The sequence below is a fragment of the Tenrec ecaudatus genome, chromosome 1 (assembly GCF_050624435.1).
Source record: "Tenrec ecaudatus isolate mTenEca1 chromosome 1, mTenEca1.hap1, whole genome shotgun sequence".
NCBI lineage: Eukaryota > Metazoa > Chordata > Mammalia > Afrosoricida > Tenrecidae > Tenrec > Tenrec ecaudatus.
This window is the reverse complement of record NC_134530.1, coordinates 310,510,445-310,526,212: the sequence shown is the minus strand read 5'-3', so window position 1 is coordinate 310,526,212 and position 15,768 is coordinate 310,510,445. Positions and strand designations below refer to the sequence as shown.

General features: G+C 41.7%; 2 non-coding genes and 1 pseudogene across 2 annotated transcripts; 2 read left to right on the top strand and 1 right to left on the bottom strand.

The window, feature by feature from the left end:
* Nucleotides 1–1,211: 1,211 nt before the first annotated feature.
* Nucleotides 1,212–1,293, top strand: TRNAS-AGA (transfer RNA serine (anticodon AGA)). Its single transcript has one exon. It is a non-coding gene; the product is annotated as a tRNA-Ser (tRNA).
* A 2,984-nt stretch (nt 1,294–4,277) lies between these two features.
* LOC142441883 (cytochrome c oxidase subunit 7B, mitochondrial pseudogene) lies at nt 4,278–5,789 on the bottom strand (annotated as a pseudogene).
* Nucleotides 5,790–11,140: 5,351 nt separating this feature from the next.
* Nucleotides 11,141–11,222, top strand: TRNAS-AGA (transfer RNA serine (anticodon AGA)). The gene has a single exon. It is a non-coding gene; the product is annotated as a tRNA-Ser (tRNA).
* Nucleotides 11,223–15,768: the final 4,546 nt, after the last annotated feature.

Below are 15,768 nucleotides of genomic sequence, written 5' to 3'. Positions count from 1 at the left end.
GCTGAAACAGAATAAAAACATGTAGCAATTATACTTCAAATCAAGTAACCATTCTAGAGAAGACCTGAATTGATGTTGTGGAAAATGGAAACAGATGGTCTTAAAGAAATTTTTCAAATGGAAATAGAATAAAAGCAAGTGATCCATGTGAGAGGATGGAACGTCAACATGTGGATAATTGTCAATTAACTGGGAGACCAAGGAGCCCTGTGACCCTATGGGTTACATGATATGGGCTGCTACAACTGCTCTGTGGGAGAAAGCTGAGGCTGGCTGTTCTATAAACAGTCCCAAAAGTCTTGAATGGGTTGATGGGTCAGAACTGAATGGAAGGCAGTGAGTGTAAGCAAGACCAGATCAAGTTAACTATAACCCCACAATTTGTGTGTCCAGAAGTGTTCTCATTATTGCCTTACATACATCAATGTATCTAATTCTCAAAGCTTTATAAAGTTACTTGTGTTCTTACTGTACAAAACAAACAAACAAACACCAAAAACCAAAACAAAAGCCTGAGGCACTGGTAGAGTAATTTGCTCAATTATAGAAATGTAATTCCCAGCGGACTCAGGAAAACAACAATCAATTCCCTTGGGCAAAAAAAAGGAAAAGAAAGCTTAAAACATTGGTAAATTTAGTGACAAGAAGTCCCTGCTTTGGCCAAAAATCAAACTAGCATCTCCTTCCGGAAGGTAGACCAGATGGGGGTTCACGGGAGGAACTCACTAACCACCTGTAAAGTTCACTCTTCACATGACTGGAGTACAGAGAACACTGGAAATGGCAAAGCACCATGCTAACACCCTGGAGTTGATGGTGTGGGCATACAAGGGACACCAAACGGAGGGGATGCGAGGAAATCCACAGCATTTTCCTTTCCACCTGGGCTCAAATGAGCGGAAATAGTCCTTTTCCTGAACCCCAGAAACAATACCTGGAATTTTCCAAACAAAACCTGAAATATCAGGCCTATGGAGGCCTTAGATTAGTCAGAAACGCCTTTGCTTGGGACTCTTGCAGCGCTGTAGGTTTCCGAGAGAGGTTAATTTATCCAATTCACACTTGACCCAAGGATTTCTATATAACTGGCAGAGCACACATTTCTTGCATAAAAATGCATTTATAACCCATACACACACACACACACACACATATTACATGTCAGGGAATGACACTTCCTTTTATAAACTTGATAAGCAGACACTATTTCTGTAGTCGTGGCCGAGTGGTTAAGGCGATGGACTAGAAATCCATTGGGGTTTCCCCGCGCAGGTTCGATTCCTGCCGACTACGGGTTATTTTTGCTTCCGCCACCTGTAAAAAAAACTGTGTTCTCACTGCCCACCCACGTGTAAAAAGGAAAAACTATATAAAAATAGATCTCACCTTTCGCTCCTTACATGTCTGCATCCTTTCCACACCACCACCCCACCGGCTTAGCGATGTTCAGAGATCTACTCCCTGTGTGCAAACCCCACGTAGAAGCCTCGGTGGGGTGAATGGGCTCCCGTTCCAGAGTTTGGTAGAACTGAGAAACCCAAGTTCCAAACACAATATTGGAATCAGTGGCCCATAAAGAGTGAAGCTTCTTTTTTATTCATTTTTCTTTTACAGCTCTTAAAAAGCTCCATCGGCGACCGGCCCACGGCGCTGGCCTGTTCAGGGAGTAAGGGATGGGTTAAAACGGGCTCTGGACTGAGAGCGGACACTCAGCTCAGACGCAAAGTGGCACAGTATGTTTTCAATAGGAAAGCACGCGTCGGCCAATGACGTAATGGAAAACGGCCGTAAACAACTTTAGGGACATCCTTAAGAGGCAGTTTACCGTCACTTCCTCGTTAGTATAGTGGTGAGTATCCCCGCCTGTCACGCGGGAGACCGGGGTTCGATTCCCCGACGGGGAGAAGGACTTTACATTTTTTGTAGTTTTTAATCATTTCTTGTGACTAAATATTGGATTTCTTGTTTCTTCAATACATCTACAAAATAACGATGTAATCGTTGACCAAATAACCAGCTGTAGAAATCAGGAAACAGTACTACACACCCCCTAAAAAACAAAACTCCGCATAAACAATATAACATCTTAACCAATTAGTTCAAAGTTCACATCACCAGTAGTGGGACAAATAGGTCTCTGTATGTATCTCGTGATGTAATGTATGGGGAATGAGATATGCCTGACAAAAATGCCTAGCCTGAATCTAATCAGAGGAAACGGTACAAACACAAATTGAAAGGAATTTTAAAAATAACTGGCTTGCACTTTTCAAAATTAGTAATGCTAGGTAACTCACCAGGAAAGCTGACTGCATATTCAAGCTTAAAGAAGGCCATAAATGCATACTTTGTTTTAAATACTTTTATTTAAATTGCATGTACTTAACATTTTTATTTAATCCATTTTTACACACACCGAATGATCACTATAATGAGAGGAGACATTTTCATCACATCTGAATTTTCCTGTTCCCCTTTACAATCTGCCCTTGCCTCCACTCCCAGTCCTGTAGGTTAGCTGTCCTGGTATTATGATGAGAATCACTGACTTGGAGAGGAAAACACTATTCCAGTTGCTTCATCACCTCTGCACCACAGTTGCCGAATCTAGATCTCCTACTCAAAAAGAAAGTGCTTTTTATTATGATTGAGACCACTCCCCAACCTGCTTAGCTCTTCGTAATACTGTCAATTCCACAACTTGTCCAGTAAACCTACCATGAGAATATGAGATGCTGCCACAGGATGCTCACACATATATGTTAATCATATGAATATATAATTACATATATGTATGCATAAATACATCGTATCCAAATATGTATACATATATAAACACTATAAGAGCAATTGCATTAAAGCTTAAATTCTGAGTACTCTGTTTGCATGAGCTATGAATGACAGTGAAATCCAAAAATCTATTTCCAGAGTCTCCACGTGGCTTAAACCTCCACTGAATTCCTTCTGAACATTACCCAAGGTTGTATTCAGTCTTGCCCTCAGACAGAATGCATTGTTGGTGTTATTGTTAGGTGCTATCAAGTCACTTCCGACCCACAGTAACTCTCTATCTATGAACAACAGAACAGCAGGCTGCATTGTCCGGCACCATCCTCACATCTGTTCCGCTGCCTAAACCCATTGTTGCAGCCACTGTGTGAATCCTTCTTGTTAAGGGCCTCCCTCTTCTTTGCTGTCCCTCTACTTTCCCACATATGATGTCCTTCTCCAGGGACTTAAGCGCTCCTGACAACCTAGTCAAGGTATGTAAGACAAAATCTTGCCATCCTTGCCTATAAGGAGCACTCTGGCCATACTTCTTCCAAGACAGATTTGTTTGTTCTTTTAGCAGTCCAATGAAGTGTTCTTCTCAAGTTTATCCATAGTTTGGTATGACCCATACAGCCGAATGCCTTGGCACAGTCAATAAAACACAAGTAAACATCCTTCTGGTGGTCTCTGCTTTGAGCCAAGATCCATCTGAAATCAACAGTGATATCCATGTCCTCTTCTGAATCCAACCGGGACCTCGAGTTCAGTGGTTCGCAACCTTCCTAATGCCGCGACCCTTTAATACAGTTGCTCATGGTGTGGTGACCCCCCAACCATAAAATTATTTTCGTTGCTACGTCATCACTGTCATTTTGCTACCGTTGTGAATTGAGCGACCTCTGTGAAAGGGTCATTTGGCCCCCAAAGGGGTCGCGACCCACAGGTAGAGAACCGCGGCTCTAGCAGTTCCCTGACAAAACACTGTGGCAACCATTATTAGATGATCTTAACTAAAATTGTACTTGCAGGCAATATCAATGATATTGTTCTATAGTTTCAGCATCCTGTTGGTTTTCCTTTCTTTGGAGTGGGTACTAATATGGATCTCTTCCAGTCAGTTGGTCAAGGATCTATCTTCCAAATTTCCTGGTAGAGACCAGTGAGTGCTTCCAGTTCCTCATCAGTTTGTTGACACATTTCAATTGATGTTGCGTCAATTCCTGGAGCTTTGTTTTTAGCTAATGCTTTCAGTGCAGCTTGAACTCCTTCCTTCAGAAACATTGGTTCGTGCTCAATATGTTACTTCCTAAAATGGTGGAGTGTTGACTAGTTCTTTTTGGTACAGTGACTCTGTGTTTTTTATCTACTTTTTTTTTTTTTAGTTTCAAATGCATTTTATGTCTTCAATCATGCCATAGTTAATGGGTGTGTGGTGCTTTTACTTGAATCAATTTCAAAATTGGTTTTGAAACAATTCAGTATTATACTACCAGTGGATTTGGTTACTATTCTCTCCATTCCTTTGGGGCGACTCTACCAACAGGGGACAGGTTCCATTCGATTCCAATTTGTGTTGCTGTATATGTGCATACAGCAATACAGAAAGTAGCTCCACTTGCTAAAACAACATTACTGTATTTGTCATGGAAATCACGTGCCTGTTTCTGGTGGCTGTGCCTTGCCATTGCTTGCTGAATGCTTCCCACCTGAAGATGACAGTGTGTTTTGTTTTGTTTGTTGTTGTCATTTTATTGGGGGCTCATGCAACTCTTATCATTATCCATCCATAGATCCATTGTGTCAAGCACATTTGTACATTTGTTGCCATCATCATTCTCAAACATTTGCTTTCTACTTGAGTCCTTGATATGAGCTCCTCATTTGTTCCCCTCCCTGCTTGCCCCGCCCTCATGAATCCTTGATAATTTATAAATTATTATTATTTTGTCATGTCTCACATTGTCCGATGTCTCCCTTCACCCACTTTTCTGTTGTCCATCCCCCAGGGAGGAGGTTATATGTAGATCCTTGTGATCGGTTCCCCCTTTCTATCTCACCTTCCCTCTACCCTCCAGATATCGCCATTCTCACCACTGGTCCTGAAGGGTTCATCTGCCCTGGATTCCCTCTTTCCAGTTCCTATCTGTATCAGTGTAGATCCTCTGGTCTAGCCCAAATCATAAGGTAGAATTGGGATTTTGGTAGTGTGAGGGAGGAAGCACTTAAGAACTAGGGGAAAGTTGTATGTTTCATCATTGCTACACTGCACCCTGACTGACTCGTCTCCTTCCCATGGCCCTTCTGTAAGGGGATGTCCAGTTGTCTACAGATGGGCTTTGGGTCCGCACTCCACACTGTCCCTCATTCTCAATGACATGATTTTTGTTTTTAGCTGCCTGATACCTGATCTCTTTGACACCTTATGATCACACAGGCTGGTGTTGCTTCCATGTGGGCTTTGTTGCTAGATGGCTTCTTGTTTATACCTTCAAGCCTTTAAGACCGCAGATGCTATATCTTTTGATAGCCAGGCACCATCAGCTTTCTTCACCACATTTGCTTATGCACCCACTTTGTCTTCAGTTATCATGTTAGGAAGGTGAGCATCATGGAATGCCAGTTTAATAGAACAAAGTGTTCTTGCATTGAGGGAGTCCTTGAGTGGAGAACCAATGTCCATCTGCAACCTTAATACTAAACCCATAAATATATGCACTTAGATCTATTTCACCATCATCATATAAAATATATTTACATGTGTACATGCCTGTAATTAGATCTCTATAAATGCCCTTTGCCGCCTAGTTATTTCCCCTATTTTCTTTTACTTTCTTCTTATCATGCTCAGCCTTCATTTGGGTTCCAGTAATTCCTCTCAGTGTGTTTTTGGCCAAGGGAAACACCGCCAAGAAGTTCACAGAACAATGGCAACTGCAGCAGCTGGCTAGGAGAAATTCGCTTCTGGTACCCTTTCCATCTTCCTTGATGCTTTCTGCGTCATTCCATATTTTGCCCATAGAAGCTTTCAATGTTGTAATTCAAGGCTTGAATGTTTTCTTGAGCTCTTTCAGCTTCAGATATGCTGACTGTGTTCTTCCCTTTTGGTTTTCTAATTCTAGGTGCTTGCCCATTTCATGATCACATTTGTCTTTGCTTGAGCTATGACATTTTCTGTTCAGCTCTTTGACTTCATTCGTTCTTCCATGTGTTTTAGCCATGCTATGGTTAATAGCCAGTTTCAGCATGTCTTCTGACATGCACTTTGATCCTTTCTTTCTCTACTGTCTTTTTAATGGCCTTTGCTTACTTCATGAATGAAATTCTTGATGTCCTCCTGCAGCTCATCAGGTCTATGTCATTCCAGTTCAATGTGTCAAATATGTTCTTGGGATGTTCTGGAGATTCAGGTGTGATAGTCTTAAGGTTGTGTTTTGTCTCTCCTGGACTTGTTTTAATTTTCTCCAGCTTGCCCTTGAACTTACATATAAATAATTGTCAGCCCCTGGCCTGGATTTAGCTGCTCCAATGTCTCTTCCCCCAGATATATTCAATTTTAAGTCCATATGAATCCTTTTGTGTTGTTGAAAAAGATATTTGAGGTCTTCAGCTTCTTTTCTGCCACCAAATCCATATCTTACAACTATTTTTCCTCCCTCTTTGTTTCCAGCTTTTCCATTAAAGTCATCAATAATTATCAAAGCATCTTGATTACATGTTTGATCAATTTCTGACTGAAATCATTGGTAGAATTGTTTAATTTCTTCATCACTAGCTTTTGTGGTTCACGCATAAATGTGAATAGTAGCTGTATTGATTAGATTTCCTCGAAGGCTGATAGATGTAATCATATCGAAGACAGCATTATACTTCATGATTGATTTTGCCATGTTCTTTTTGACAATGAACACTGACTTTTCCTCTTGATTGTGTTGTTCCTGGCAGAGTAAATCGTATAGTTGTTTGATTCAAAATGGCCAATACCAGTCCATTTCAGCTCACTCATGCCTAAGATATTGACCTTTATACATCCCATTTCATTTTTGATGACTTCCAATTTCCCTAGATTTAGACTTTGTGCATCCAAGTTCAGATCATTAACAGATTTTTGAAGTGGGTTCTCCTTACACTGAGCCATGCCCCATCAGCAAATGAAGATTCCCTAGGACTCCACTCCCACAAGCTTTCCCCATTCGTCATTTCCCCTCCGAGGAGAAATCAGCTCCTCCTCAGTCACATTTTGAGTGCTCGCTTACCCAAAGGGCCCCTCCTCCGGGTTCTGCTTCCATTCGTTAGGCCGTTAGTGTTGCCATGATTTTGAAGCTGTGCATCAGGTTTTCAATGACTCCTTCCTCTGAAGTGGGGAGCAGAGTCCTTCTTTGCTGTCTGTTCTTATTCTGGAAGCTTCACATTAATTCAAGGTAAAGGTTATGGCAACTGTTTCCCAAAGGGATAATCTTGACAGATTTTCTCAAACGACACAGAAAATTGAAAACTGTCTTGGTGAGGAATAGTTCAGGAAAGTCGTGCCATGGAATCTCTTTTCCATCATAGTGCACATGTTCATGCTTGGAAGGTAACAACAAAGCAGGACCAATGAAAATCTCATTGGGGAACCTTACACCATCCACCTTACAGCCCAGATCTTACCCTTTTATTTATTTAGGGTTTTTCTTTATGTTTATTAAAATTGATGACATTCCCTTTACAGTTTTTTTAAGATCATTTTATTAGGGGCTCTGGCAGCTCTTATAACAACCCATACATCAATTGTAGCAAGGATATTTGAGCATTTGTTGCCATTATTCTTTTTTAAACATTTACTTTGTATTGGAGCACTTGGTATCAATTCCTCTGGTTCCCTTCCATTCCCTCCCACACTTGTAACCACTTGATAAATTATAAAGAATTATTTTACATCTTACACTGACCGCTGTCTCTCCCCCCCCTCCCCACACGGTTTCTGTTGTTTCTCCGCCTAGGGGGGCATGTGGTTATGTGTCAATCATTGCAATCGGTTCCCCCCTTCCTCCCCTCCTCTGTCTACTTTTCCCTACCTTCCTGGTACCCCTACTCCCATTTCTGTTCCTGAGGGGTTTATCTGACCTGGATTCCGTTTGTCATAGGTCTTATCTGTATCTGTGTACATATCCCTATCTAGTCTGAAGTGAAAGGCAGGACAGGGGACATGATAGTGGGGGGTGAGGAAGCCTCAAGGAACCAGAGGAATGTTGTGTGTTTCATCTGAGCTCTTCTGTGCCCTGGTTGACTCATCCTTTCCTTGAGACCCTTCTGTGAGGGGATGTCCCATTGTCTACAGATAAGTTTGTGGTCTCTTCTCCACCACTCAACCTTCTCAACAAAGTGGTTTTTGTTTGTTTTGAGTCTTCTGATGCCTGTTGCCTGATCCTGTTGATATCTCATGATTTCACAGAGATCTTGCCCGTTTAGACTTTATTTTATTCCCCAAACTTAATTTGAACATGATTTTAATCCCTTGAGGATGTCAAAACTGCTGTATTGAAATGTGGTGCAATTGAAAAACACAAAAAACTTCCCCCCAGGGATTGGTCTCTCCTGATAACATGCCCAAAGTATGTGACATGAACTCTTGCCATCATGCTCAATAAAATAGAGGAAGACCCTCGACAACATGGACAGACATGGTGGCTGCAACAATAGGTCCAAACATAAGGACAATTGTGAGGCTGTTACAGGACCGGGGCTGTTTCATTCTGTTGTATGTCAGGTAGCTCCAGCAGAACCAACTTGGCAAGCATTGAATAACAGCAGGTGGAGAACCAGACTCACTGAACTCATCAGCCCTGCTCTGGCCTTCCTTACTAATAACCACTCTCAGTAGTAAAAGCCTTCTCGGTTTCTAACACCAGATAGATATTTGTTTTCCCTGTCCCGAACCCTATATAAACAGAATCATGTGGTATTTGACATCTTTATAGCTGACATCACATCAGTATTCTGCTTGTGAAATTCTTGCAATTTCTGCGCAGTTATAATTAATTTTGTTATTGCTTTGTATGAAGACCCACTATATATTCTATTGATAATGGGCTTTGGGTTGTTTCCAATTTGGGGCGAGAGCAGCTAGACGAATCTTGCCCCCATTCCTTCCCCCGCAGAGCCTTGATTCTCTTCCTTTACCTGGATCTGTACTTTGTTTTAGGGCAAAGATCTGAAGGGGGAGAAAAAGAAACAAAGCTAAAATTCTCAAGAGTCTGTTCATTTTATTCTAAGCGAACACAATCAAATGGGCTAAAATTTCACTTCTACCTTTCGTCACTCTCCCTTTCATTTTTCCTTTTTTGTTTGCATGTCACTAAAGACTTCAAGTCCACTTCAGTTTTACTTTTCCTCTTTTTTTAGTCATTGAGACAAATATTTAGATCGGAAGGGTAAGGAATCTGGAGGGTGCTTTTGTTTTGTTTTTCATGAGGCAAAACTTATTTTCTTTTTGATAGTTTTCTGTGCTAAATCTTCCCACCCCAGTACCTGGCCTCCTCCTCATAATCAGTTTTATCTATTGGTGTATAAACCATATTTCTTTTCTGTTTGTTTTCTTTATAACAATGGCGATATTAAATCTTTGTCTGTAAGATTGACTGCGTTTGTGAAGCATAAGTTTCTCTAGTTTTGTCCGTGTTTTGCAGTGATTAAGAGAGTTATCATTTTTTTCTTGATGTGTAAAACTCCATAGTATGAGTGGACCAGAGATTGTTTAGCCACTTTCCCTTCCTGCTGATTTTTTAAGAATGAAAAACTTCCATTATATCTCAGCACTTAATGTCCTTCAAGTTAGACATTTAAACAAATTAAACCAACATGGTGTGTGCTTGTTTAAAGTGTCTACTCAAAATCTCACCGCCAGTCTCTAGTGAATCCCCACTTCCCACGGACTAGGAGTGTATACCGATTTAATGTCAGACAGAGGCCTGTAAAGAGGTTCTTTGCAGCTGCACTTAGCCTCGAACACCTTGTCATTAGAATTCCCTTGGGACCCACTTTCAACTTATCCCATAGGGGTCCTACTGACAACAGAATGAAACCCTGCGGGTTCTTCGCCATCCTCACAATTGCTCCTATTCCTGAGTCCCGTGTGGCAGCCACTGTGTCAATCCCTTGTGGACGAGCTTCCTCTTTTTCGCTGCCCCTCCAGTTTACCAAACGTATGCATTAAAAGTGTGTACAGCAAATAAAATGGGCCTCCCGTGACGTGATTATGGCAGCATCGGTATTAAAACTTGCACTAAATCTATGCCATCATTTCCAATGATTTATAAAGGCTGTGTGTGTGATTGAAATAACAGCTAAAACACTCGACAGTCGTCTTACGGGAGAAAGACCGGGCTTTCTACCATGAGCGTGGCTTCGAGTTTGGACTCCCCTTCACTTTCCTCTCGGTAGAGACCATCTTAAAGGTGATTTTTATCCCTATAAAACAGGAAGCGCTCTTCAGCCCGCCTCTCTCTGATTCTTCGCTTTTTTCCACTTCTCCCAGTTCTCCGTTTGGAAGTCGAGGTGAGGCGGACCCTGGGCTATTTCCCGCCACCGCGGCCTCCCTCCCCTCCCCCTCCCCCTCCAGCTCCTCCTCTTCTCACCGAAGGCCCCGCCCGCCCCGCGCCCGCTCAACATCAAACGGGGGACACAAATCACAATCACAACCCCCTCCGCAGGTAGACAAAGTCAATCTCAGGCTTGAGGAAAACATTGCGACGAAGAACTTATGTGGGACAAAGAGTATCTGAGGAGAAAGAAAGGAGGGAAGGAGAAGGCGCCCGGCCAGGAATCACTCGGCTCCTCCGGGCCGCCGTGCGTGCGCGCGCAGCCTGCTCCTCCTCCCGCGGAGCCGCTGGGGGTCGGGTCTCGAACCGCCCACCTGGATGTGCCCACAGCCCCGCCAGAGATTAGCGCCCCGGTGTGCTATCACCTTGCCACTCAGAAGCAGAAGGAAAATAGATGCTTATTTTCCTTTTAAATGAAAAGATAGGGGTGCACGGGAGGCTTTCCCGCTCCTTGGCCGCGCGCTTGCCGGGAGTTGCAGATCGGCTTGGGCGCCTGGCTCTGCCGCGGGGCAGGCTGCGCGCCTGCCTTCCTTCCTTCCTTCCTTCCTTCCTTCCTTCCTTCCTTCCTTCCGGGAGCGGCGGTATCGATCGCCCTCGACAAGCCGACCTGCGGTTTGCCGGCGGGTTCCCTCCTCGCTGTCCTCTGTGCGCTCTGCGACGCGTGGGACGTGGGCCACGATGGCCATCTACCTCCGCGAGAACATAGTTTTTATACCCAAGATCATTTTCAATTTGATTTAAGCCGTGTGTGATGTACGTCAATGCTGTAGAGAGGCCACATGTAAGCAGCTGTAGTCGTGGCCGAGTGGTTAAGGCGATGGACTAGAAATCCATTGGGGTTTCCCCGCGCAGGTTCGAATCCTGCCGACTACGAGTCCCTTTTATGCTAAGACCTGGGTTTACTTTGTTTTCAAATCCACTCAACATACATTGACGACCCAGAAACTTCTCTGTCCTAATTACGAAAGTCCTTGTCCCAAACAAAATCCCACTACTACTAGCTTCCCTCGGGTTTCCTACCAAAGAAATTATTACAAAAGAAAACTTCGTAAATTTTAGAAAACAAGTTTTTCTCAAAGCTGAACGCAGGCATATAGATATTGCCACTGCATTGTCACAGAAAGTCCGCCTCGGATCTGCTTCTTCTGGGCCCTGCGTCCTTGTTGACAGAACACTAATGCACAGCGAGGGAAACCTCGTGACATGCATGACTCCCTGCTCTGTTTGGGAGTCCAGTCCAGAACTATTCCAGGACCAAGAAACCAATTCTGTTCCACTGGCTGGGCACGGTCAGGGTTCTCAGATGTGGATGCTGGGAGATTTTTCAGAATTTTCACTGTGGTTAAGTGGTGTGTTTCCCTGACTGATACCTGGGATCTAGGGGATTGATTCTCAGAGGGGGCTCTGAACCTTTTCTTTCAGTTTTATATCGGTCTTTATGCTCCAACGTTACATTCTTCTTCTTTTGATTTATTCTTTTGAGGAAAAAAAAAAACTAAACAGAATGGGAATAAAAGTGGAGAGGGGTGATGCTACTGCACAACTAATGTATCAAAGGAAATTACTCATTATGTCTTTTCAAATAGTAACTTGATTATGGATCAATCTTATAAACACCACCTTAATCAATTGATGAGAGTTGACATTGAGAGTACTGTGACCAGTCAGAGCATCATGTGCCTCCTGAGGGGATGAACGGAGGATAAGCTTTACTTCTGTGATGTTCCTGGCAAAGTGCACAACTGAGAGGAGACTTCACAGACAAATGCTGAACACTCTACAAAACACCTGTCCTACTTATCCAGTATCTCCATAAAATGAAAGATCGATCGAGCTTTCCCAGAGTAAAGAACTCAAGAGCTGTAACAAGTTACTGAGAGGCATTTTCTTGACTCCAAAGGATTGACCCAACTTAGAAAACCTTAGTAAGGCCTTTAGATGGAATCAAAGTTTAATCTTGCTTTTATAATTCTTCCAGGGTTGGGAAAGCAAGGTCTTGCTTGTTTTCTTTAATCATTTTATTGGGCTCATACAACTATTATCACAATCCATACATACATCAATTGTGTAAAGCACACTTATACATTCGTTGCCCTCATCATTCTCAAAATTCGCTTTCCGCTTGGGTTCCTGGAATCAGCTCCTCATTTTTCTTATTCCCCTCCACCTCCCTCCCCGCTCCCCCTCCCTCATGAACCCTTAATAATTTATAAATTATTATTTTATCTTATCTTACACTGCCCAGCATCTCCCTTCACCCACTTTGCCCATCCCCCAGAGAGGAGATTATATGTAGATCCTTGTGATAGGGTCCCCCTTTCTACCCTACCTTCCCTCCCGGTACTGCCACTCTCACCGCTGGTCCTAAAGGGTTCATCTGTCCTTGATTCCCTGTGTTTCCAGTTCCTATCTGTACCACTGTGCATCCTCTGGTCTAATCAGGTTTGCAAGGTAGGATTGGGACCATGATAGTTGGGGGGAGAAAGGTCTTGTTTTTAGAAAATACACAATGACGTATTTAGTCATAAGGAGACATCTAGTCTGCAATTCCTTCCTTTAATTTAGAGAAATAATATACATATGGTATGGCATAAGTGTAAGCACCAAACCAAAGCCAAATCACCAATGCTAGGCCAATCTTGATTCATAGAAACCCTATAGAACAAAGAAATACACCATGGGGCTTCAAACGCTGTAAATGTTTAGAGAAGCACATTGCCACATCTGTCCCCTCGCAGTGATTGGTGGATTCAAACTTTTCTGATTAGCAGCCAAATGCTTCAACCACTGTGCCACCAGGGTTCCTTGATTTATTCACAAACTATATAGTGTTAGAGGAATATACAGATGTGTGATAAACTGTTAACATTTGAGAATATGTGGGTAATTTATCACATTACTTTAACTCTACTTAAAATGTTTTCTGTAAATCAGAAATATTGTAAACATAAAAAGTTAAATTAAGAAAATTTTGTCAAGAAAAGAGAAGTATTCAAAAAATTGTTTTAAAAAGAGTAGTACTCACTGATTCCATGTTAGATGTAAAAACACATATACTTTATCTAGATATTGGTATTTCATATCTGGTGGCTCTTAATGATTGCTAATAAAAAACTACCAAGAATTTAAAAGTATAACCTAGAACTCACATTCAAGGCACCATCAAGGTAATGAGAAACAGCTGCAAAAATCTCCTAATGATTCTAACTTGGAATACATGAAGTATAAGGAAAATTGAAAATAGTCAAAAATGACATGGAACCCATGAAAACCAATGCTGTAGACATTAGTGAACTGAAATGGACAACTTAGCCATTAATTATATAATTATAACTATATAATTTGAATCAGAAGATCATATGATTTACGATGCCCAGAAAAACACAGTGTGGTATTTATTCTTAGAAAGGATCATGCTAAACCCATCATGAAATATAATGTTGTGATCATATTATATCTATCCACCTTCAAGGAAATCCAATGACTACAACTATTATTCAACTTTATGCACCAACCAGAAAAGCTAGTGATGAAAAAAATTGAAGAATTCTACCAACCACTTCAGTCAGAAAGTGATCAACATGCAATCAAAATAGATGACTAGTTATTGGTTGTTAGAATGCAAAAGTTGGAAACAAAGAAGAAAAAGTACTTAGAATATAGGCACTAGGTGATATAAATGAAACTGAAGGTTGCATGACAGAATTTTGCAAAACCCTTGTTCATAGCAAATACTTATTTTCAACAATAAAAAAGGTGAATACACATATGGACTCCCCCAGCTGGAGTACACAGAAATCAAACAGACTACATCTGTGGGAAGACATGATGGAGAAGCTTGATATCAGCACCTAAAACCAGACCGGGGACAACTGTGAAACTGCTCATCAATTGCTTTTATATAAATTCAGGATAAAGCGGAAGAAAATGAAAACAAGGTCACAGGAGCCAAAATATAACCTTGAGTCTATCACACCTGAATCTCAAGAAGATTTCAAGAACAGATGTGATACATTGAACACTAATGAGAGAAGACCTAATGACTCTGGGAGGACATCAAGACCATCATTCATGTAGAAAGCAAAACTCATTGAAAGGACAGAAAAGAAACAAAAGATCAAAGGTTATGTCAGAAGAGACTCTAGAACTTGCTATTAATCATAGAGTGGCTAAAGCAAATGGAAGAAATTATGAATAGACAATATCAAAGGGCAGTTCAAGAAGACAAAGCCAACTATTATAATGAAATATGTAAGGACCTAGAATTTTAAAAAAAACAAAAGGGAAGAACATATTCAGCATATCTGAAACTGAAAGAACTCAAGAAAAAAGTCAAGCCTCAAACTGCAATTTTGAAAGATTCTAAGGGCAAAATATTGAATGATGCAGGAAACATTAAGAGATGGTGGAAAGAATACAGTCACCGTACCAGAAGTAATAGTCAACAGCCCACAATCCTCATGGAAGCAACATTCAAGAGATCAAAAGATGTATTGCATTAGGTAAATAGGCTGCGCAAGATGTTTTTAGAATACTGAAGAGCCCGGGTGTTACTCTGCAGGCTAACGTGCACCTGACCCAAGGTGTGGTAGTCTCTATTGCATCATCTGCATCTGAAAGTTGGACATGGAATAAGGAAGACTGTAGAAGAATAGATACCTTTGGATTGTGATGCTGGCGAAGACTATTGAAAGTACCATGGACTGCCAAAAGGACAAACAGATTGTTTTAGAAGAAGTGTAGTCAGAGTGCTCCTTGGACGCAAGGATGGCAAGACTTCGTCTGACATACTTTGGACATACTGTCAGTAGAGACCAGTCCCTGGAGAACAGCATGATATTTGGTAAAGTGGAAAGGCAGCAAAAAAGAGGAAGGCCTAGAATGAGATGGATGGACACAGTGGCTGCATCAATGGGCTCAGGCACAGGAGCAATTGTGAGGATGATGCAGGACTGTACAGTGTTTCATTCTGTTGTGCACAGGCTCGCTATGGGTGGGAGCTGACTCAATGGCACCTAACAGCAACCACAACACTACTCATATACGTATATTAAAACTGTACCTATTCGAGATATTCTCAAATTTTTCTAATAAAATGTATATCTGACAAACTGGCTAAAATACATTTTGTTAATGCTCTCTTACACACACCCAGCAGCATAAAAAAAAAGAAACATCTTTGTCAGAATTTTGGTAAACACTCAAATGTGCATAACAACTAAACAAATGCTTGAACAAAGAAAAAAGACAAGTATTTATGCCCCCTTCTCCCCGCACCCCCACCTGTGCTTCATCAACTCCCCAGATTGGAAGCAGACTTAAAGAAGTCAGTGCTTTCAGCTACCCATCATACTCCTTGGATCCCCAGAGCAAGCAAAATAGATACTGTTCACCAATTACTGTAGTTATTATAACCCAT